Genomic DNA, 23,116 nt, shown 5'->3' with positions numbered 1-23,116 from the left:
TGGTGGGTGCTGTAAGGAGCCAGTCATCTAAATAAGGAAACACCTGGAATCCTTGACGTCTCAGATGAGAAGCTACCACTGCCATGCATTTGGTAAACACTCGGGGGGCTGTAGTGAGACCAAAGGGCAGGGCTCTGAATTGAAAATGACTGGTTCCCAGCCTGAAGCGGAGAAACCTCCTGGAGCGTTGATTCATCTTGATGTGATAGTATGCGTCCTGGAGATCTATAGAGCACATCCAGCTGTCCTGCTCCAAAAGGGGGAGAATGGACTACAGCGTGACCATCCGGAACTTTGTTTTCTTGACAAACTTGTTCAAGTTGCTGAGATCCAAAATGGGTCTCCAGTCCCCAGTTTTCTTTGGAACCAAAAAGAATTTGGAGTAGGTTCCGGATCCTACTTGGTCTGCTGGCACTGGTTGAATGGCTCTTTTTGCGAGCAGCTTTGAAATTTCTAATGCTGCTTGCTCCCTTTGACTGGGTGGAACATCTGGAAGGGATTTTTTGGACAGCTTCGGAATGAAAAGAAAAGGGATTCTGTAGCCTTCGGAAATGATAGACTGTACCCACTTGTCTTGAGTTAGGGATAGCCAGGCTTTTGGGTACAGTGACAACCTTCCCCTGACTGCCTCCGAAGGTGGACAGTCGGGCAACACCTCAGGGATGCTGAAAAGGCTTGTCGGAAAAGGATTCTCGACTGCCCTGATTCTGCGGGCCCCCTCTGCCTCTGGGACGGCATCTACCATTGTTGTTCCCCCCTCTGCCTCTAGAGGGGAATCGACTCTGTGCGTCAGGCAAGTCTCCTTGAGATTGTTTATGGAACCACATCTTTCCCCCCTTCTGACCTTTGGGGTAAGGTCTAGAAGGAATAGAAAAACGGACTCCGATGGCAGAAAGAGTTTTGCCATCAGTTTCACACCTAGTCAAGGTTTCCTTCACTTGAGGACCAAAGAGGGATGATCCATCAAAGGGGGAATTAGTGAAGGATGCCTTAAAGGGGTTCGCAAAGTTACAAAGCCGCATCCAGGCGTGCCTACTCAAGGCTACACCTGTACCTGCCGCTCTACTTGCTCCATCAGCCACATATGAAAGGAGGCGCATGGAGGAGTTGGTTATAGAATTAAGGGTAGCCAGCTGAGAGTTCATCCTATCCTGAAAACCCGCAGCTGTTGGGTCCTTCAGCATTTCACTCGCTTCCTTGAGTAAGTCCTTCTGAAGTCGAGTAAAATGACACAGGTAATTCAGCGATCTCATTGTAAAGGTCACTGATGAGAACATCCGCTTCCCGTACCTGTCCATCGACCTAGACTCCTTGTTAGGAGGATGAACAGGTACCGAAGGATCAGCTAACTCCTTCTTGGTAGCTGCAGCCACCACCATAGCATCAACAGATACGCCTTTGGTCAGAAAATCTTTATCCCTGGGGGCCGTGATGAACTTAGATGGTCTCCTGGGGGTGGGTTCCACTGAGTCAGGAGCTGCCCAAGCCTTCTTTGCCACCACTTGCATAAGGGGTTCAAAGGGAGGGGACACCCAGGAGGTGGAAGGGCGAGAGCCAAACGCCTCAAGGTACACTGATTCACACTCTGAAGGGTTGAGGGCTGGCCAATTCCCCCTCTGTTTTAAGATTTCAAGGATGTCTGCAAAGGAGACATCTTCAGAGGGGGAACGAGGGGAACCTTCAGAATCCTCTAAATCAGTGTCAGAGGTGACAGACTCAGGGGAGTCAATGTGCTTCCTCTTACACTGCCTCTTCCTAGGGGGCTCTCCTGCAGGGTCAGAAGAGGCCTAGGAAGAGGAGGAGATCCCCACAGGGGAAACTTGAGGAGCTGGCTCTCTACGGTCGGGGACAAGAGAGTGAGTAGAAATCACCGGAGGCACCATGGAGGGAAGGGCAGAAGGAGCCGACTGTGGATTGGAACCTGGTTCCAACACACTCCTCATGACCTCAAAGGCACCCCTGTCAGGCAGAGCCGGAGGTCTCCGTTCCAAAAAACTGAAAACCTCCCCCGGCACCGACAGTGATGGCTCTGAGGCCGATGTCGGAGCCGAACTCACCAGTGCCGAAGCACCGAGAGGGAGAGCGGGGTCGGACAAGGGTCCGATGCCACTCGCCCCCTCGGAGCCGACGAGGGAAGTCCGGCACCGAGATTCTTCCAAGGAAGACATTGGAGCCGACGACGGAACCGAAGACAGAGGTATCGGTTCCGACGCCACCACAGTCTCGGGTCCGAACCGCCCCGGCTCCGAACTCAAAAGAGTCAGAGGAGGAATATTTTGAGTGGCGGGGATAGTCTTTGACTGTTGAGTCGGACTTAGAAGCATTTGGGCTAGTGCCTCGGACTTAAGAAGTTGACTCACTACTCTCTGAAGGTCATGGTCCGATAACCTGGAAGACCTAGAAGAGTGGAATCTATGGCTCTGTTCAGACAGCAAAGGTGATGCTGGGGCTGAATGAACAGAGCCGATAGATGGAGAACGGGACCTCTTCTTAGTTGTCGGCTCCAACAACTTGATCGGAGCTGACTCAGTTATGTCTTTCTTGGCTCCGGCCGGAGCCGAGGACATCGTAGGTACATGAATTCGAGATTCATCGGCTCCGGCCGGAGCTGATGTTCGAATGGACTTAGAGCCCCCAGAAGTCGGCTCAGAGGCTGGAGCAGAAAGTCTGGAGGACTTTGAGGGTCTCCCCGATGACTGAGTGGAGGGACCCTCAGGCTTTAATAAGCCTCTTAGAATTAATTTATTTTTTCGCTCCTGCAGGACTCTAGGGCTGAAGCCATGGCAAACAGCACATGAGTCCTGCAGGTGCAAAGGTCCCAGGCAGTAAACACAAGAAGTGTGACCGTCTGTCAGAGACATCTTCTGACAGCATGAGTCACACTTCTTGAAGCCTGAGACCTTTGATTCTTTGGACATGTCCAAAGAGAAGTAAAAGTGTAATCCCAAACACACACACACACACACACACCGATTATACTTCTAAAAAATAAACTTTAAATTTTAACTTATAAAGTTTTAAACAAAAAATTTCCCTACAAAAACACAGACACTCCAACTACCAAGGGAGGGAGGGAGTGGGCCTAAAGCCCAAGGGAAAGGTTCGATAATTTAGGATAGGTAAACTAGTGAAAAATAACTAAAAGGGGGATTAAAGGTATTTAACTATTTAAAAGTTATAAAAGGAAGCTAACTTAAAGGGGGGGTCTGACTGACTAAAACTGTCAAAAGATTCAACTAACCTGAGCCGGTTGAAAAAAGCACCTCGATCGCGTAGCAGCAAACGAGATCTGAGGAGTTACCGCCTAGCATTGTGGGATATAGGGGAGCCTCGAGCCGGTGGAACCAGCTCTTGAGCTTTTAGAGTGGCCGCCATCCAGCAAGAATGAAGGCGAGATTGACAACTTAACATCTGTTATCTCTTCCTTGTCCAGACTGGTGAGACAGGCATCTAAGTGTCAGTAGAATCTCCTGTGAAAAGATTATTAGGTAAAGTGTTTTTTGCCTTATGGGCTTTGTTTTTTGTGGACCATTGTGGGAAGGCTTGTGTGTGGTATTAGGTACAGTTTTTCGTAAATGCTTTAGTGACTACTGAAGATAAGTGTTGCTGTTAGATGGCTTAGGAGGTCTTTGAGGTTTGGAAATAAGAAGTTATGTACCTACCATAACGTTCCATGTTAGTTGTCTTCTCTCGCCTTCTTTCTTGCTTGATGGGTTCGGAGCCGATCCTCGGCTCACTGGCACTTGCTAAGCTCGAGAGTCACTTTTACCAGCTCGAGGCAGCCCCATATCCCATGATGCAAGGTGGTAAGTACCCAGATCTCGTTTGCTGACAAAGGGCAATAGCACCAAGCATAAAATACTTCCCAAAGGAAGAAAGAAACTTACAGATGGAAAAGGACCAGGTCTGAATGGTCTTTAGCATAACAGTTTCTTATACAAGGTCTGTCCAGGCCAGGGGAAGGAGGGAGGGTCGCAGAAAGAGGGAGAAGACAACTAACATGGAACGTTATGGTAGGTACATAACTTCTTAATGTTAAGTTGTCAATCTCGCCTTCATTTTTGCTTGATGGGACCGCGTCCCTAGCACCTCTATCCTGGGTGGCTCAATGGAACAAACTCTTGAGGACTGTAGAGCCAAAACTGGCTCTGTCCCTGGAGGCCAAGTCCAATTTGTAATGGGAAACAAAAGTGTGAGGAGTAGCCCAAGTGGTCGCTGCACAAATAGTGTCCAAAGGAAGTCTAGCTTGAAAAGCTGTAGAAGTAGCTAAGCTCCTAGTTGAATGTGCTTTAGGTTTTGAGCACAGCTGTTTTCCCCTGAGCGTATAAATTTCAGAGATGACCAAGAAAGCCATCTGGACAAGGTCACTTTAGAAACAGGAAGGCCTTTTTATTATCCGCATAGGAAACAAAAGTTGATCAGATTTTCTAAATTTTTTGTTCTGTCCAAATAATATCTAAGTTGACGGTGGACATCAAGATAATGTAGCTTTGTTCAGCTCTATCTGAATAGTTAGGAAAAATACAGGAGATCAATGGATTGATTCAGATTGTTCTTTGAAGCGACCTTAGGTAAAAAGGTTGGATTAGTTCTCAAAGATACTCTGTCTTTGTGAAAAACCAAATAGGGGGGTCGAACCGAAAGAGCATGAAGTTCAGACACCCTCCTGGCAGATGTAATAGCCACTAGGAATAAAGTTTTCCAAGAAAGATATTTCAGGGAACAAGAAACAGCTGGCTCGAAGCCGGGAAGAATCAAGGATGTCAGCACTAAATTTAGATCCCACTGAGAAGGAGGATTCCTGATTGGAGGTTTTAGTAGGAAAATTCCTTTCAAGAAGGCCCTGCAGAGCCTATGGGACATAATATTATGATCTGCTATCCCGACATGAAAATTGGAAATAGCAGCCAATTGAACTCTGACTGTGGAAGAAGAGGAGCCTGCATGAAAAATCTCTGCTAAGAAGTCCAGAACTGCCTGAACAGGGGCAGTAAAAGGATCAATATTTTGGGCCTTAGCCCAATAAGAGAAACGTTTCCATTTGCTTGTGTAAATCCTCCTGGTAGAGGATTTTAGTGAAGCTACTATGATGTCTCTAACTGGGTTAGAGATCAAAGGAAGCCTGGCTAAGGAAGGAAGTGGAGCAACCATGCTGTGAGGTTGAGAGAAGGGATTGACCGGTGCAGCTGACCCGATTGGTGAATCAGAAGATCTGGCACTGGGTCCAGATGCCACGGCTGCACCAAAAGGTGATGATGGAGGAACGGGAACCAAACTTGTCGAGGCCAGTAAGGGGCAATGAGAATCAATTTGGCTCTCAAAACGGTAGCTTTCTGGATCACCTGAGGGATCAGAGGAAATGGAGGAAGGCATAAAGAAGTCCCTGGGGCCAATACTGGGTCAGAGCGTCTCTGGGGATGGCCTGATAGAGGGAAGAGGCTGAAGAAGTCTGGACATTTGCTGTTTTGGGGAGTAGAAAAAGATCGCAACATGGACGACCCCATTCCAGAAAAATCTCTTCCGCTATAGATTGCTTGAGAGACCACTTGTGAGGCATGAGGATAGCTCTGCTCAATCTGTCCGCTATAATGTTGGTTTTCCCAGGGATATGCGTTGCTACCAGAAACCGATGAGAGGAGATCGCCCATTGCCAAAGTCTGAGCTTCTCGACACAAGGGTAGGACTTGGTTCCGCCCTGTTTGTTGATATACCAAACTACAGACATGTTGTCTGTGTGGACTGCAATTGTCCCTACGGAAGAAAGTCGTTGAGGGCTTGCAACGTTAAAAGCACTGCTCTCATCTCCAGGACATTTATGTGCAGATGGTACTCGAACGGCTGCCACGTCCCATGAACCATCCTGCCCTGATAATGACCCCCACCCGATCAGGGAGGCATCCGTGGTGACAGTGGCTATCGGGATGGGGGTACAAAGTACCTGCCTTGGTGAACCTGAGACGATGTGATCCACCAAGCAAGATGCTCTTTGCATGTCTGTGCCACCAGAATCTGGTGACGCATTGGAAGTTGCTGGTATGACCACTGTGTGAACAGCATCCACTGAAGAAGGCGCATGTAGAATCGAGCCAGGGAAGAAGAGTAATGGCCGCAGCCATGAGACCTAATACCTTTAGAACCATTCTGGCCTGTATTTTCTTGCTGGCCAGAATGATCCTGACATGAGTCTGAATGTCTGAAACTCTTTGTTCTGTAAGGGTAGCTGACATCCTAACAGTGTTTAAGTTTAAGCCTATGAAGGTAATAGACTGGCAGGGCGATAAGGATGACTTTTCAAGTTGATTGAGATGCCCAAATGAGAACAAAGGTCTATTGTGTAATCCCTGGCTTGTATAAGCTGATGCCTGGTGGAGGCTGACAGGAGCCAGTCGTCGAGATACGGAAACACCTGGAATCCTTGACGTCTCAGGTGAGCCGTGGCCCCTGCCATGCATTTGGTGAACACTCTGGGGCTGTAGTGAGACCAAAGGGCAGGGCTCTGAACTGAAATGACTGGACACCAGCCGAAAGCGGAGAAATCTCCTGGAGCATCTGTGAATTTTGATGTGATAGTACGCATCCTGAAGATCTATTGAGCACATCCAATTGTCCTTCTGTAAGAAGGGCAGAATTGACTGAAGAGTGACCATTCGAATCTTGTCTTCCTGACAGACTTGTTGAGTCTGCTGAGATCCAATATTGGTCTCCAGTCTCCGTCTTTTGGGGACCAAAAGAACCGTGAGTTGAATCCGTGCTCTGAATGGTCTATTGTAACTGCCTGAATGGGTCTTGTTTGCAGTAGTTTTGAGATTTCTGACTCTGCAATCTCCTTAGACCGGTGGTACATCTGGAAGGGAACTTGAGGGGAAGGGACTTTCCTCGAAAGGAATTATGTAACCCTTGGATATGATCGACTGTACCCATCTGTCTTGAGTGAGGGAATGCCAGGCTTCTGGGTACAGTGATAATCTTCCCGACTGCCTCCAAGGAGGGACAGCCGGGCAACACCTCAGGGATGCTGAAAGGGCTTGTCAGAGAGAGGCTCCCTGTTTCCCTGGTTCTTCGGACCCCTCTGCCTCTAGAGCGCGCCTGTTGTTGTTACCCCTCTGCCTCTAGGGGTAAACTGACCACGTGAATCGGCGTGACTCCTTGGGATTTACGGAACCACATCTTCCGCCCTTCTGTCCTTTGGGATAAGGTCTAGAAGGGGTGGAAAACGGACTCCAACAGCAGAAAGAGTCTTGCCGTCCTGCTCGCACCTGGTCAAGGTTTCCTTCACCTGAGGGCCAAACAAAGCTGACCCATCAAAGGGAGAATTTGTGAAGGACGCCTTAAAGGGATCCGCAAAATCACATAGCCGCATCCAGGCTTGGCGCCTAAGAGCCACACCTGTGCCTGCTCTACTGCTCCATCCGCAGCATAAGATATTAGCCGCATGGAGGAGTTAGCAATGGAATTGAGGGTTCCTAGCTGCGAAGCAATTTTTCTTGAGCCCCTGCAGCTGTAGGATCCTGAACTACTTCTCCCAGCTCCTTCAGGATATCCCTCTGGAGTCTGGTGAAGTGACATAGGTAATTCAGCGAACGCATAGCAAAGGTCGCTGAGGAAAACATCCGCTTACTGTACCTATCCATGGTCCTAGAGTCCTTATTAGGAGGATGGACGGGCACGGAAGGATCTGCAAGTTCCTTTTTGGTGGCCACAGCAACCACCATGGCATCAGCGGGGACACCCTTAGTAAGGAATTGTTTGTCACACGGGCAGTGATAAATTTTGAAGGCCTCCTAGGGACTGGCTCTACAGAGTCAGGAGCTGCCCATGCCTTCGTGCAATAACCTGCATAAGGGGTCGAAGGCGGAGACACCCAGGAGGTGGAGGGCCGAGATCCAAACGCCTCTAGGTATACTGACTCATCCTCAGAGGGATTGTTGGTGGGCCAGTTTCCCCTCTGTTTCAGAAGTTCTAGGATGTCTGAGAAGGAGACATCCTCAGAGGGGATCTAGGGATCCCTCTGACTCATCAAAGTCAGTATCCAAGTGACAGACTCGGGAGTCTACATGCTTCCTCTTACAAGTCCTCTTCCTAGGAGGATCTCCAAACATCAGGAGAATCCTCGGAAGAGGGGAAATTCCCAATGGGGAAACCTGAGGCGGAGGATCTCTGGGTCCTGTAGCAAGAGAAGTGGCAGAGATGTCAACAGGTACTGTAGAGGGAGGAGCTACGGAACAGACTGCTGACTGATACCAGTGGCCAGTACACTCTTCATCACCTCAATGCTCCCTCCCAGGCAGGTCCGAGAGAACCCGCCCAAGAGCTAGGAACTCCAGGGACCACCGAAGGGAAGCCTCCGAGGCAGATGTCGGAGCCGAGCTCACCAAGGCCGAGGCTCCAAGGGGAAGAGCGGCTCGAAAAGGGTCCGATGCCACTCACCCTCGGAGGAGACCATGGAAGCCCGACCACCGAATCCCTCTAAGGAAGGTCTCAAGAGGAGATAAGAGTAGAGGCTGAAGGAACAGAAGGGGTATCCGTCCTCCAGCCGTAGCAGTAACCATTCCGAAGACTCCAACTCCAAGCTCTGGGGTAGAGTTGAAGGAGGAACTGTAACGGGTGTGGACCCACAGTCGCCTGTTGAGACGGACTATGCAACATTTGGGCCAGCACCTGTGACTTAAGTAATCTACTGACCACTCTCTAGGTCATGATCTGACAACCTGGATGACCTTGAAGATCGGCTCCGATGGCTCCGTTCGATAGAAGAGGTGAAGCCGAGCCGAAAGTATCGGCTCCAAGCAAGGAGACCTCGCCCTCTTCCTGGAATGCGCCATCGGAGCCGATACTATAGATCCTGTCCGCGCCGGCCTCTCGAACCGACAGGAAGCCTCGATGTATCGGCTCCAGCCGAAGCCGATACAGCCACCAAAGTAACGGTGTCGGAGCCGATCGGAGCCGACACCGATGCCTGTGCCACATGGGTGTCGGAACCGATCGGAGCCGACATCGGCGGTCACTACAGATTCGGCACCGATAGCCATCGGTGCCGGCTTTAAGCCAGAATCGCTCCAGCCGAGCCGATCTCGACTCGGCACGAAGTCGGAGCCGAGGCCGCAAGCTTAGACACAGAAGCCTGGGCCTTGGTAGATTTAACTGATTTGGATGGAGCCGACTTAGCCGGAGAGCCCTCCGCTTAAGAAGGCCCCTAAGGATCAGTTTATTACGCTTTCCTGCAGGACTCTCTGGCTGAAGGAATGACAAATAGCACAGGAGTCCTGCAGGTGAAGAGGGCCCAGACAATACAGGTAAGAAGTGTGACCGCCTGTCAGAGACATCTTCTGACAGCACGAGTCACACTTCTTAAAACCTGAGACCCTCTCCTTTGACATGGTGCTTTACACAACACACACACACACCAGTCAAAAACTAACTTAAATAAAATACCAAAAAAGGTATTTCTATAAACAACACACACACCCTAACAGGGGGGGGATGGGATGGTTAAATTTGACTAAAATAAAATAGAAAAGACAGGGATTTTCTGTCACAAAAGGTAAAAAATTAACTAATAACCAATAACTAAGGGTTTTTTAAGAAAAAGGGGCTTAAATATTCAAAAAGAGAATCACTTACCAGGAGCTGGTAAAAGGAGGACCTCATAAGCGAAGCGGCAAACGAGATCTGGGTACTTACCGCCTTGCATCATGGGATATGGGGCTGCCTCGAGCTGGTAAAAGTGACTCTCGAGCTTAGCAAGTGCCGAGTCGAGGGATCGGCTCCGAACCCATCAAGCAAGAATGAAGGCGAGATTGACAACTTAACATGGTTTCTTTTAATTGCCTCAGCATAAGAATGTCTACATGTGCTGTATGTGTGCAGGATGTAGAGTGTGTGTTCTTGACAACCTTGTTAGTAAGCAATATTTTAGCCTCCAGGGAACTTGTGTATGTACATTTCTTGCAAACTGTGTTATTTCATTTAAGGATTAAAAGATTTTTCAGGATCCATGAGACAACTGCTACATTGTCTCAGGATGCCCATATCTACCAAGCTGGCTACCAAGACATTAGGAAAATGCATATCCATCTTGTCAGGACCTGTATTAGTGTTGGTCTTCTATGGTTTTGTGACTTGATTGTTCATAGTTGATTACTAGGCTAAAGACTTAAGGAGGGCTTTTAAAATGGGATTAAGGTTAGCTGTTAGGAAGTAGTATAATCTGTGACTTCTGCATACCATCACAAGTTTTCCTTGTGTACCTTAGTTCTAATTCTGGCACATCTGCATATCTGTTCTATGTATGCTATTTTGAGGTGCTGCCATTCTTCTTCGGTTCCACCTATTTCCTCTTCTTCCTGAGGTACTAGAGTCCTTGATATTTCCTTAAACTGTTGTACTTTTTCTTCAGGCAGCTTGACTCTGTTGACCTTAGAGCTTACTCTATTCACTGCTTGCAGCTGATTATGGCAAACAGTGGCTTATGTGTAAGCTGACTGTTTCACTTGGCTTGATGCTACAGTTGCTGATTCTGTCCCAATGCCCTTTTAATAGGAGGAAATCTATCTCTCTTGCATGTTTCCCATTCTTGTTTGTGATCATGTGACATTCTTTCTTGCTGAGCCATGTGTTGGCCACCATAAAGCCATTTCCCAGACAGAAGTCTAGAATGGCTTCTCCTTCTTTATTCCTGTTGCCCACCTATATGGACCCAAGCAGTCCTCCTACCCTGTTCTGTATGTCCCAAAATATGCATTCAGGTCCTCTATTATCATCACCAACTCATGTTGTCCTGCTTTATCTAGCAGGTCATGCAACCATTTCCTGAATGCACTCCTTTCTTTGCTATCACAACCCTGCTGTGGGGCATTCTCTCAGATTATGAACAGGGTCCTATCCTTATACGGCAGTCTGATTCCCATGAGTCTGTCACCAATTCTGATTCCATCACTTACTGTTTTCTGAAGCCTCTCTTTCAATACAATTCCGACACCACTTCTAGTCTGTCCTTCCCTGAGTAGTAGACTTTATATCTCACACCAAGTGGCTTTGCTATACTGCCCTTCCATTTTGTCTTGTAGATACCAAGGATGTACAGCCTCCTTCTTACCTTCATGCCATCCAGTTCCAAGCTACATTCTGTCAGTTAACCTATATTGAGTGTAGCAATCCTTAATTTATGTTTGGCAGGTTCACTGGTTTTACATATAGCTTTCACTCAATAGAACTATCTCAGGTAACCCAAGCTGGGCAAGTGGACGCTGGCTGTTAAGTAGCTTTTTGATTCTGCTGGGTTTTATGTCAGGCACACATTGGCCAATAGCTGCACACAGATTCCTCCCAAAATTAGCATGTATCACTCTTGTAGGCCAGATCCTCAACCCACTCATTATTGACAAATGCAAATGTCATTTTTGGTGACATTTCTCAATGTGACCAAATCAGACATACCTATTCTGTAATATAAATGCAGTTAATACTCAAATATCTATACTTCATCACCAAAACTATCTCATCACCCTTACTTTACACACTACCCTTCTCTCTATACATCTTTAACTTACCCTCATAACTTATCTCTTAACATACTTACCCCTACTTAATCCCGCCATGATTTTACCATACTATCACAATAAATATCCTGTACTTTTCCTCTTTCTTCTGCTCTCCACTATCCAATTTAACAACCTTTACAAACTGGTCTCCAGCATTTTTTTTTCAATTTTCTCATTCTCTTTTCCCTCCTTCTAGCAAATATTTAACTGCCATCCATTACAGTTTCCTTTTTCTACTATTCCACACTATCTATTAAATTCTCCATCGCAGTACACCCCCCAAATAACTCTACAACAAAGTATATTCTCTGATATCTCAAACATACTCAATCATATCCTCCCTTCAAACACCATTAAATATCCTGTACGTTTACCACCATCATTATATTACTTCTGCACAGTACCATTTAATTCGACCTTGGTTCTACTTCTCTTACATTCTTCCTAATAAATGTATAAAGCCAATGAAGAAAATAGACAAACTTAATGCTCCATTACACAGCATAAACCTGACCTGTTACTACAGCATTCTGGACTGAAAAACATAACCCCATAGTCACCATTTATTCCCTTCATGCACCTAAGAGAAATGTAAATGCAGTGAAGGCAAAGGATATTAATTTCATGGATTTGCTTTTGAAAAAATTTATATAATCCAAACTGTTTTTGTGACATGATATACAATCTATTTTAAGCCCATTATTGAATATATAGCTCATTTTGCTCAAACTCAAAAATGGATTTCTCAGTGTTAGGGAGTGAACAATGGAAGTTTACAAAAAGAATTATGAATTGCAGAACTCTTTGTTATTATGAACATTTAGAAAAAACTTATTTTATAGTAGTTATTTTTGTTTCATAGGAATACTTTTTCTGGCTTATAATGAGAAGTTATGTACTTACCATAACGTTCCATGTTAGTTGTCTTCTTCTTGCCTTCTTTCTTGCTGGATGGATTCGGAGCCGAACCTCGGCTCCGACTCGGCCTATTACTAAAGCTCGAGAGCTATTTTTACTGGCTCAAGGCTATCCTATGTCCCATAATGCTAGGTGTGATATACCCAGATCTTATTTGAAAGCTAACACTGTGGACACACATGTCCCCACCATGACAGAAAAAAAAAAAAAAAAAAATATATGTATATATATATATATATATATATATATATATATATATATATATATATACCTCTATACATCTAAGTATATAAAACCCTTATAAGAGTTGCCAAGAAAGGGAAGAGAGGTAGCTATAGAGATAACTCTCATGATAACACATCTCAGAAGATACTCTCGGTCTTGCCAGGCTAGGGGGATGGAGGGTGGGAAGCAAGAAAGAAGGCGAGAAGAAGACAACTAACATAGAACTTTATGGTAAGTACATAACTTCTCAATGTTAAGTTGTCAATCTCGCCTTCATTCTTGCTGGATGGGACAGCGTCCCTAGCACCTTAGTCCTGGGTGGCTCAATGGAACAAACTCTTGAGTACAGTGGAACCAAAATCAGCAACTTCTAGAGGTCATGTCCAGCTTGTAATGAGAAATGAAGGTATGAGGAGAGGCCCATGTGGCCGCTGCACAAATGGAATCCATTGGCAATCTTGCCTGAAAGGCTACTGAAGAAGCTAATGCTCTGGTTGAATGAGCTCTGGGCTTAATAGGGAGCTCTTTATGCCTCAATTGGTAAATCAACATGATAACAGAGGTCAACCACCTGGACAAGGTTACTTTGGAAACTGGCAGGCCTTGCTTCCCTTCCACGTAAGACAGGAAGAGCTGTTCTGATTTCCTCGTCTGCTTGGTTCTATCTAGGTAGAAGCGTAATTGATGGTGAGCGTCCAGACAGTGTAACTTCCGTTCAGACCTATTGGTATAAAGTGGGAAGAAGACAGGAAGATCGATGGTCTGATTCAGATTTTTTTCAGAGTGTACTTTGGGTAAAAAGGACGGCTTAGTCCTAAGTGACACTCTATCTTTGTGAAAAACAAGGTAAGGAGGGCGAACACAAAGGGCTTGAAGTTCTGATACCCTTCTCGCTGAAGTGATGGCTACTAGGAACAGAGTTTTCCAAGAGAGCAACTTTAAGGAACAGGAAGCCGCAGGTTCAAAGGGAGGGAGAATTAAAGATGACAGCACCAAATTTAGGTCCCATGGTGGGGGAGGATCTTTTACCGGGGGCCTAAGTAAGAGGGTTCCTTTTAGAAAGGCTTTACAAAGTTTGTGTGACATAATGCTGGTCTCTGACAATCCAACATGAAAATTCGCAATAGCAGCCAGCTGGACTCTGATGGTGGCTGAAGAAGAACCCATTTGAAAAAGTTCTGCCAAAAACTCTAAAACTGTATGGACAGGAGCTGTAAAATGGTCAACTTGTTTCTCCCCTGCCCAAACAGAAAAACGCTTCCATTTGCTAGCATAAGTCTTTCTGGTAGTAGACTTGTGTGAAGCGAGGATGATGTCACGAACTGAATGAGAGACTGAGGGAAGCCTGGCTAGGGTTGGAAGTGGAGCAACCAAGCTGTGAGGTTTATAGATTGGAGAGATTGATGCAGCCTGCCCGACTGATGTGTCAGAAGATCTGGCGCTGGGTCCAGATGCCAGGGTTGATCTAGTAGATGACGGTGCAGGAACGGAAACCAAATTTGTCGAGGCCAGTAAGGGGCAACAAGGATCATTCTGGATCTCAAAACAGTTGCTTTCTGGATTAACTGAGTAATTAAGGGAAAGGGGGGAAAAGCATACAGAAGACCCTGGGGCCAATCGTGGACTAGAGCGTCTCTGGGGGGAAGACCTGGGAGAGGGAAGAGGGTGAAGAAGTCTTGGAACTTGCTGTTTTGAGGGGTTGCAAAAAGATCGCAACAAGGCTGACCCCACCTTCTGAAAAATTTTTCCGCTACTAGCTGGTTGAGAGACCACTCGTGGGGCATGAGAATGGCTCTGCTCAGCCTGTCCGCTATGACGTTGGACTTCCCGGGGATATACGTTGCTACCAGAAACCATTGAGAAGAGATCACCCACTGCCAAAGTCTGAGTGCTTCTCGACATAGGGGGTAGGACCTGGTTCTGCCCTGCTTGTTGATGTACCACACTACAGACATATTGTCTGTCTGAATTGCAATAGTCCCAGTGGGTAGAGAGTCTTGAAGGGCCTGCAACGCTAAAAGTACCGCTCTCATTTCCAAGACATTTATGTGCAGGTGGCCTTCAAAAGGTTGCCATGTGCCCTGGACTGTCCTGCCCTGAAAATCCCCCCCCCCACCCGATCAGGGAGGCATCCATTGTCACAGTAGCCACAGGGGGGGGAAGGACAAGAGGTCTGCCCTGAAGAACCTGAGGGGAGACCAGCCACCACGAAAGGTGCCTTTTGCATGACTGAGTGATTAGAATGCTGTGTGACATTGGAAGCTGTTGAAAGGACCACTGGGAAAACAGCATCCATTGCAGGATCCGCATGTGAAAGCGAGTTAGAGGGAGTAATGTGATGGCTGCTGCCATGAGACCTAGTGTTTTTAGTATGAATCTGGCCTGGACTCTGCTCTTTTGTAGTAGGATTTGAACATGATCGCGAATGTCTGAAATCCTTTGTACAGGCAGTTTTGCTCTCAGTTCCACAGTGTTTAAAACGACACCTATGAAGGTAATAGATTGACAAGGCGACAAAGCAGACTTTTCGGAGTTTATAGAGATACCTAGCTCGTTGCAAATTTGGAGGGTATAATCTATGGAATGGAGTAGCTGACGCTTGGTGGTGGCAGTAAGGAGCCAGTCGTCTAAGTATGGAAACACCTGGAATCCTTGCCGTCTCAGGTGAGCTGCACCCACTGCCATGCATTTGATAAACACCCTGGGGGGCTGTGGTGAGGCCAAAAGGTAGGGCTCTGAATTGGTAGTGACTGGCTCCCAGCCGGAAGTGGAGAAACCTCCTGGAGTGCCTGTTCATTTTGATATGATAGTACGCATCCTGAAGGTCTATAGAGCACATGCAATTGTCCTGACCCAGAAAGGGTAGAATGGACTGAAGCGTGACCATCCGGAATTTCATTCTTTGAACAGACTTGTTCAGCCTGCTGAGATCCAAAACAGGTCTCCAGTCCCCTGTCTTTTTTGGTACCAAAAAGAACTTGGAGTAGACTCCGGATCCTTGCTGGTCTGTTGGGACTGGCTGGATGGCTCTTTTTTCTAGCAGCTTTGAAATTTCTAGTGCTGCTTGATCCCTCAGACCGGGTGGAACGTCTGGAAGGGGCCCTTTTGGCTGTTGTGGGGTATGAATAAAAGGAATTTTGTAACCCTCGGATATGATCGACCGTACCCATTTGTCTGGCATGAGGGAATGCCAGGCATCTGGGTACAGTGATAGTCTTCCCCCGACTGCCTCTGAAGGTGGACAGTCGGGCAGCTCCTCAGGGGTGCTGGAAGGGTTTGTCAGAGAAGGATTCTCTGCTACCCTGATTCTGCGGACCCCCCCTGCCCCTCGGGCAGCATCTATTATTGTTCCCTCCTCTGCCTCTGGAGGAAAGCTCACCACTTGCATCAGGCAGTACTCCCTGAGGTTTGCGAAACCACATTTTCCCACTCTTCTGACCCTTAGGATATGGTCTAGAAGGGGTAGAAAAACGGACTCCTACGGCAGAGAGTCTTGCCTTCCTGCTCGCACCTGGTCAATCCTTCACTTGAGGTCCAAACAAGTCAGAACCATCAAAGGGGGTGTTAGTGAAGGACACCTTGAAGGGGTCAGCAAAATTGCAAAGCTGCATCCAGGCATGTCTCCTTAGAGCAACGCCCGTGCCTACAGCTCTACTCACTCCATCGGCTGCATAGGAAATGAGCCGCATGGAGGAGTTGACAATAGAGTTCAGGGTCCCCAGCTGAGAGTTAATCTTTTCCTGAAACCCCGCAGCTGATGGGTGCTGTAAGGTATCACCCAGTTCTTTGAGAAGGTCTCTCTGGAGATGGGTGAAATGGCACAAATAATTCAGCGACCGAATAGCAAAGGTCGCTGAAGAAAACATCCGCTTGCCATACCTGTCCATAGTCCTAGATTCCTTATTAGGAGGATGGACAAGTACTGATGGGTCAGCCAACTCCTTTTTAGTGGCCGCCGCCACCACCATGGCATCAACAGGGATGCCCTTAGTTAGAAACTGCTTGTCAGAAGGGGCTGTAATAAATTTTGTAGGCCTCCAGGGAGTTGGTTCCATAGTATCCGGAGCCGTCCACGCCTTTCGAGCCACCACATCCATGAGTTGGTCAAAAGGTGGAGACACCCAGGAGGTGGAAGGGTGAGAACCAAATGCATCCAGGTACACCGACTCATCCTCGGAAGGGTTAAGGGCAGACCAGTTTCCCCTCTGCTTAAGAATCTCCAGGATATCAGAAAATGAGACATCCTCAGAGGGGGACCTTGGGGACCCTTCTGACTCATCCAAGTCGGTGTCCGAGGTGACTGACCCAGGGGAGTCTACATGCTTCCTCTTGCATTTTCTCTTCCAAGGGGGCTCCCCTGAAAGATCAGGGGAGGCCTTGGAAGAGGAGGATACACCCAATGGGGCTACCTGTAGCATCAGTTCTCCACGCTCATGATCGGAAGGACGGATAGAGACTGAAGTAGGCACCATAGAGGGAGGAGCCAAAGGAGCCAACCGTGGAGCAGGCAAAGGGGCCAGCACACTCCTCATGACCTCAAATGTGCCCCTATCAGGCAGGGAAGGGGATCCCCACTCCGAAGAGACAAGGACTCCTCACGGCACTGAGAGGGAAGGCTCCGTGGCTGATGTCGGGGCCGAACTCACCTGTGCTGAGGCTCTGAGAGGGAGAACGGGGTCGGACAAGGGTCCAGTGCCACTCGCCCCCTCAGAACCAATGAGGGAGTCCCAGTGAGGGGAAAATTGAAGAAAAAAACTACCTAAGAGGGGATTCTAAACAGGGGATCTATAGGGTAGTAACTAGGAATGACTATCGCTAAGGTTAGAAACCAAAAAAACTGACTAAATAGAAGAAAAAGATTAATACAACCTGGAGCCAGCAAAAAGACACAACCTCATAGCTGAGGTGGCAAACGAGATCTGGGTATATCACGCCTAGCATTATGGGACATAGGATAGCCCCGAGCCAGTAAAAATAGCTCTCGAGCTTTAGTAATAGGCCGAGTCGGAGCCGAGGTTCGGCTCCGAACCCATCCAGCAAGAATGAAGGCGAGATTGACAACTTAACATCACAGTTTATGACAAGGATTTAGACTTTTACTAAATAGTGAGTTGTTATAATCATATTGCATATCACAAGGTTGAACTTACCCATTTCCAGATGCAAAATGCAGAACTTTCTTAATATCTGCATTTGTAACTCGAGTGTTGTAAGATTTTGATAAAAATTACCTATATACATTAGGAAAAGCAATTCAGTGGAAACATTTAAGAAACTATTCAATACACAGTAAGGCTCCTTTGTTTATTATTTAATTAAGGAGCCTCAGTCATGATGTTTTTTGTCTGGTGGTGGTGCTGCGGTAGCGTTGTCGCTTCACAGTAACATGTCCTGTTCGATTCTCAGCTAGAGTGTCTTCTGTGTGGAGACATGCATGAATGAGCGTACCTTCGTTGAAGGTTGTGCATCAGGGCCGGCAACTTGGCACATAAAAATCTACTGCCAATCATTAGTGGACCGGAGTTCCACTGTGGCAACCCCTAACCGGGAAAAGCTGAAAGACACAACAAGTCATGATGTTTTTTGGCCTTTATGCAGTATTTTGAAGGTATGAAACTATTGCTTAGATGCTAGATGTGGGTGGAGGAAGAAGCCCATCTAAATGTTCACCTCATAGCTCAAGCAAGCCTGCCCTCTGACTGTCTTTCTAACTAGGTACTTTACAAAATACTCAATTAAAAAAAGAAAAAAAAAATCTCTGAACATCGCAGTGGCCTACCACCTATCCTCTCCTACTTTATGATAATTGAAAACACTTTTTTACACATTATCACTACCATGAATAAACACAGTAACAATCTCTTACTAACGGTAAGTTTAACCTCAACATGCTAAACTATGTCCATAATGATGTCTAGATTGCAGTCTAAAGCAAAAAATGCAACAACCCAATCACCCAAACATCAGAACAAGCAACTCATTAACAGACTTACTTATAAGCAACAAGCCCTCTCTAGCCTGAGATATCACAACTTACCTCCATCACCAAGTGACCATTGCCCAATAAGCTTTCATAGGTGTGTACTAGGCTAATGGCCACAAGTGCCTTTTTAAGCATAGCCATGTATCATAAATCTCTGACAAGTTCTCGTAGCCTAGATAGGAATAGGCAGGGGCTTGAACAAATACAAGAGTCAAGTTCCAACCACTGATGAAGATTACTGCCAAATAGACACAGGAAATCCAAAGCATAAAAGTTGGCAGGAACACCACAGCTTCACACAATAAAAGTATTTATTTCCTAAAAATGGATTAGATAAGCACTCTCACATTGTAAAACCAAAGCTTCTTCAGATCAGGGGCTTGGGAGATGAAACATTTACAGTCAAGAGCCTGGGAGATGAACCATTTACATGCAACATTTGTCCTTTAGAGAGGCATCAAACTGGGGGTGAATTTCCTCTTCCCCATTCAGTCGTCCAAGTTACACTTGAATTGGGTTAGTAAGGAACTCTGCTTCATGTGGATGGGGAGTCTGTTCCAGAGAAGTAATCGTCTCTGGGATGCTTACCTTTCTCACTAGCAGGTCCTATTTATATCACAATTGAGGTTTTTAATTCTTTAGAATAGGTAATTGTGGTACTGTTTATATTGCGGATATGCAGGGGGTTCATCAGGGTGGGTTCTGCCAATGTATTGTATGCCAGCCACAGATCTCTCCTTAACAGGCTGTAGGAAACAGAATACAGAAATAGGGCCTCAAGGTAGTCTGCATAGGACATGTTACTTTTACCCTGTAGCATTGTACTCAATGAAATGTCTGATAAATGTTGAATACAGTGGAACAATGACCCCTTTGGACCTAGATGCCATACCTTTATTTATAACTTGTACAATACAGAATGATTTCCTCACTCCTGTAGATGATGATGGTCAAAGGAGAGATTACCATCTATGTCTGTTCCCAAGTCATTTACTACTGGGTCAACTCTTAGGGGTGTGCTGTCAATATGATTGGTACCAGGGATGAATGACTTCCCAAAGGATAGTATTATGCATTTCTTAGCATTAAGTTTTAGACCATGGCTCTAACACCAGTTATTTGTCTGCGTCAGCCCTTCTTGGAGAACATTTGTGTCTGTGGAGGATTCTCTGACTGCTCCTAATTAGCAATCATCTAAAAATTTAGCTAGCCATAGGTCACTGACATTGGCCTTGAATTCAGAGAAAAAAATTGCCAAAAAGGACCTGTCCCAGATCGAATCCCTGAGGGATTCTGCTTCTGACTGGCCTCTTTGTAGAGGTAGGCTCTCCAGCTCTAATTTCCTGGATCCTATCAGTGAGCTAGCTGCTATCCACTGGGTGACATAAGCTATATTTCCCAGCCTAAAACATCCCTCCCTAACTTAGCTCTTTTACAGCAAAATCTTCCTCAAAAAAAAAAATAGATCAGTTCTTGCAGCCACAGACTGGCCAAATATCCAAGAAGCTTCCCTAATACACTCAGTTATTTACAATACACTTGCTTTCCATTACTAATTAGACTTTACAAGCTGAAGAAGAAAGTACAGTTGTGTAACTAAACTAACCATAACAGCAGACATTTGAATGACAACTGCTGCAGTAATCTAAGCTATATGGGTTATATCCCCCTAAAGATTTAACATCCAGAGAGCTTCCAAAGCTTCAGAGCACCTTCCACGTGCCCAAGTCATTACACAGCTCAAGTTGATCTAGCTAAAAGACATGTTTGCATGTCAAGCCCTTCACAGCTTTCATGCCAACTGAGAGTGAAAGGAAGGCAGAGCCCTGAGAGGACACAGCTAAGAGTAACAAGAAATAAATGTCCACACCCTGGCATCAAAAAAGAGAGGGGATGGAGGGAGCAGCTAGTGCAGCAGTAATTTAAATATGTCCTGTTATGTTAAGTTTACTTACATAACTGTATTATGTTTCTGATATTAATCACTGCTGTAGTAGCCTAAGCTAGATGGGTAGAGTACCCTAGATTACAGCATCTGGTTGGTGGAAAGGGAAGAGTCTAGCCAGGTACCCCTGAGGAATGGTCCAATCAATAACTGCCCTAGACCTGGAGAAGGAATGAAGTTTGTAGTGTTTTGTAAAACTGCATACAGAAGACCAAGCTGCTGCTTCTAGAATACTTCTAGAATCCAACCCTTTCCAAAAAGCCATAGAAGAAGCCAAGGCCCTTGTAGAATGAGCTTTAACCCTGCCAAGAAAAGTTTTGTTGTGGTGGAAATAACAAAAGCTAATACTGTGAGACACAGGTTGCCACTTCTTACCTTCACAAGAAATGAACGACTGATAGGAAGATCTGAAAGATTCTGTTTTGTCAAGACAGTACCTGAATTGTCTATGGACATCTATGGTATGGCGTATCCTTTTCCCCCTCATTCTTGGGTTCAGGGAAGAACGCAGGGAGATGAATAGCTTGGCTTAAAGTAAACTTGGATACCACTTTAGGTAAAAAAATATTATTAGTTCTCAAGAAAACCCTGTGTATAAAGCTTGCAACTCAAATACTCCTTTTAGAGAGACTAGACCAATCAGCAAAGCAGTTTTTCATGTTAAGAACCTTTAGTCAGGTAAATGAGTTTGTTCAAATGGAGCAAATGTTAGCCTCTCTTACACAAACGTAAGATCCCAAGGAGGAGCTATCAGTTTTCTTGGATGTCTCTCATGTAATACCCCTTTCAAAAACATTGTGTCATGAGAATGCGTTGAAAGAGGAGGATCCATGACAAGATATGCTGAAATGGCTGGCAAACGAACATTGACAGAGGATTAAGATAAGCTAAAATTAGTAACTCACACAAATATTGTAAAACCAGAAAAAATTTAGCCCTGAATGAATGCTGATTATATTGTTTGCATCAACTAGAAAACTTTTTCCATTTAATTATATATGATTTTGTAATAGCGGGCTTTCTAACCACCATTAATGCCTACTGCAAGTCCTCAGTAAACAGGTGCCTAAAAGAAATTAAGATCCTGTCATGCAGGCAGTCCATTGAAGTTGTTTGTAGTCAGGATGCATCTAATACCCCTGTTCTTGTGAGAGTAGATCTAGATTGTGATGAAACTTGTAGTAATTGCCCCTGGCCAATTCCATATTGAGGGAGAACCACTGTTACCTGGGCCAGAAATGATTCACCAAAATGATCATAGGGAATTCTTTTGTGAATCTTCAGAAGTACCCTGGATATCAGTGGGAAGGCATATAGAAAAATTTCTGTCAAAGGCATCTTTTTTCCAGGCCTTCTTACACAGAGTCCTGGTGCTGACATTTGCCAGGTAATTGTTCAGAAGGGAGTCAAAAATGTCTGCTCGAGGAACATCCCACAGATGGAACAAATCTTGAAAGATCCCCTGATCTAGTTTCATCTGTGGGGATCTCCTTTGTCCTGCTCAGCTTGTCTGCCACACAGTTTTGCTCCGAAAGAATTAAGGATGCCTGTAAAGTGAATAAGATTGTGCTATAAAGCTATATCCTATGCTACCATACCTAGTCTGCACAGGTATAATATCTGATTCCTCCTTGCTTGTTTATAAACCATATTACTGTGGTATTATCTGTAACCACCTGGAGAGGTCATTGGAACCAGAGGTGATTCAGAGTTGAGTGCCTTGATAAGAGAAGCATTTATTTTATGTTTACATGCTAGTGTTTGTCTATATTGACTCAAATACCTTACACTGTTATCCCCCTTTGATATTGCTCCCCAAGCAAAGTCCAAAGCATGTGTGGAAACTAACTGATTTGGAGTGGGAGGGGAGAAGTTGACCCCTGGATTGAAAGAAAATCGATGTCTCAACCAAGTGATTTCTCTTCTCACAAATTCCAGGACTGGAATTTGAAAAGATAATGGTTACTGGTGCTGGGGCCAAAGAAACTTCAGATACGATTGTATCTTTCTCATGTGGAGTCTTGAAAGAGGTATCATGAGAATCATAAATGTCATGAGACCCAGAATCCTGAGTTATTTTCTGGCAGTGACCAAAGTATGAGCAGAAAACCTGTGGAACAGATCTAAATAAAGATCTATTTTTCCTGTAGAAGAAAAGTTTTTTGCACTGAGGTGTCTAACAAACACTGAAGGAACACAATCCTGTATGATGGAGTTAGAAAAGGGTCCCTATTTATAGAATGAAAGATCAAGATCTCAAATGGCTTAAAAGTCGAAAATGCCGTTCTTCAAGATAGCTATTGTGAGATAGATGTACAGTGAAGATTGGAAAATGTGCCCTTTCCTCACTGTAGTATGATCTCGGAGTTGGTATATATAATTAGCGGGGGATGTGGGGGGCGCAGACCCCCACAATAACTATTTTGAAGAACAGCATTTTTTACTTTTCAGTCATTCGAGATCTTGACTTTTTGTTCATATAATAAGGACCCATTAGAAAAGACT

Source organism: Protopterus annectens, chromosome 9.part0, assembly GCF_019279795.1.
Source record: "Protopterus annectens isolate FY-2018-M chromosome 9.part0, PAN1.0, whole genome shotgun sequence".
In the NCBI taxonomy this organism is placed as follows: Eukaryota; Metazoa; Chordata; order Ceratodontiformes; family Protopteridae; genus Protopterus; species Protopterus annectens.
This window is presented reverse-complemented; position numbering follows the sequence as displayed.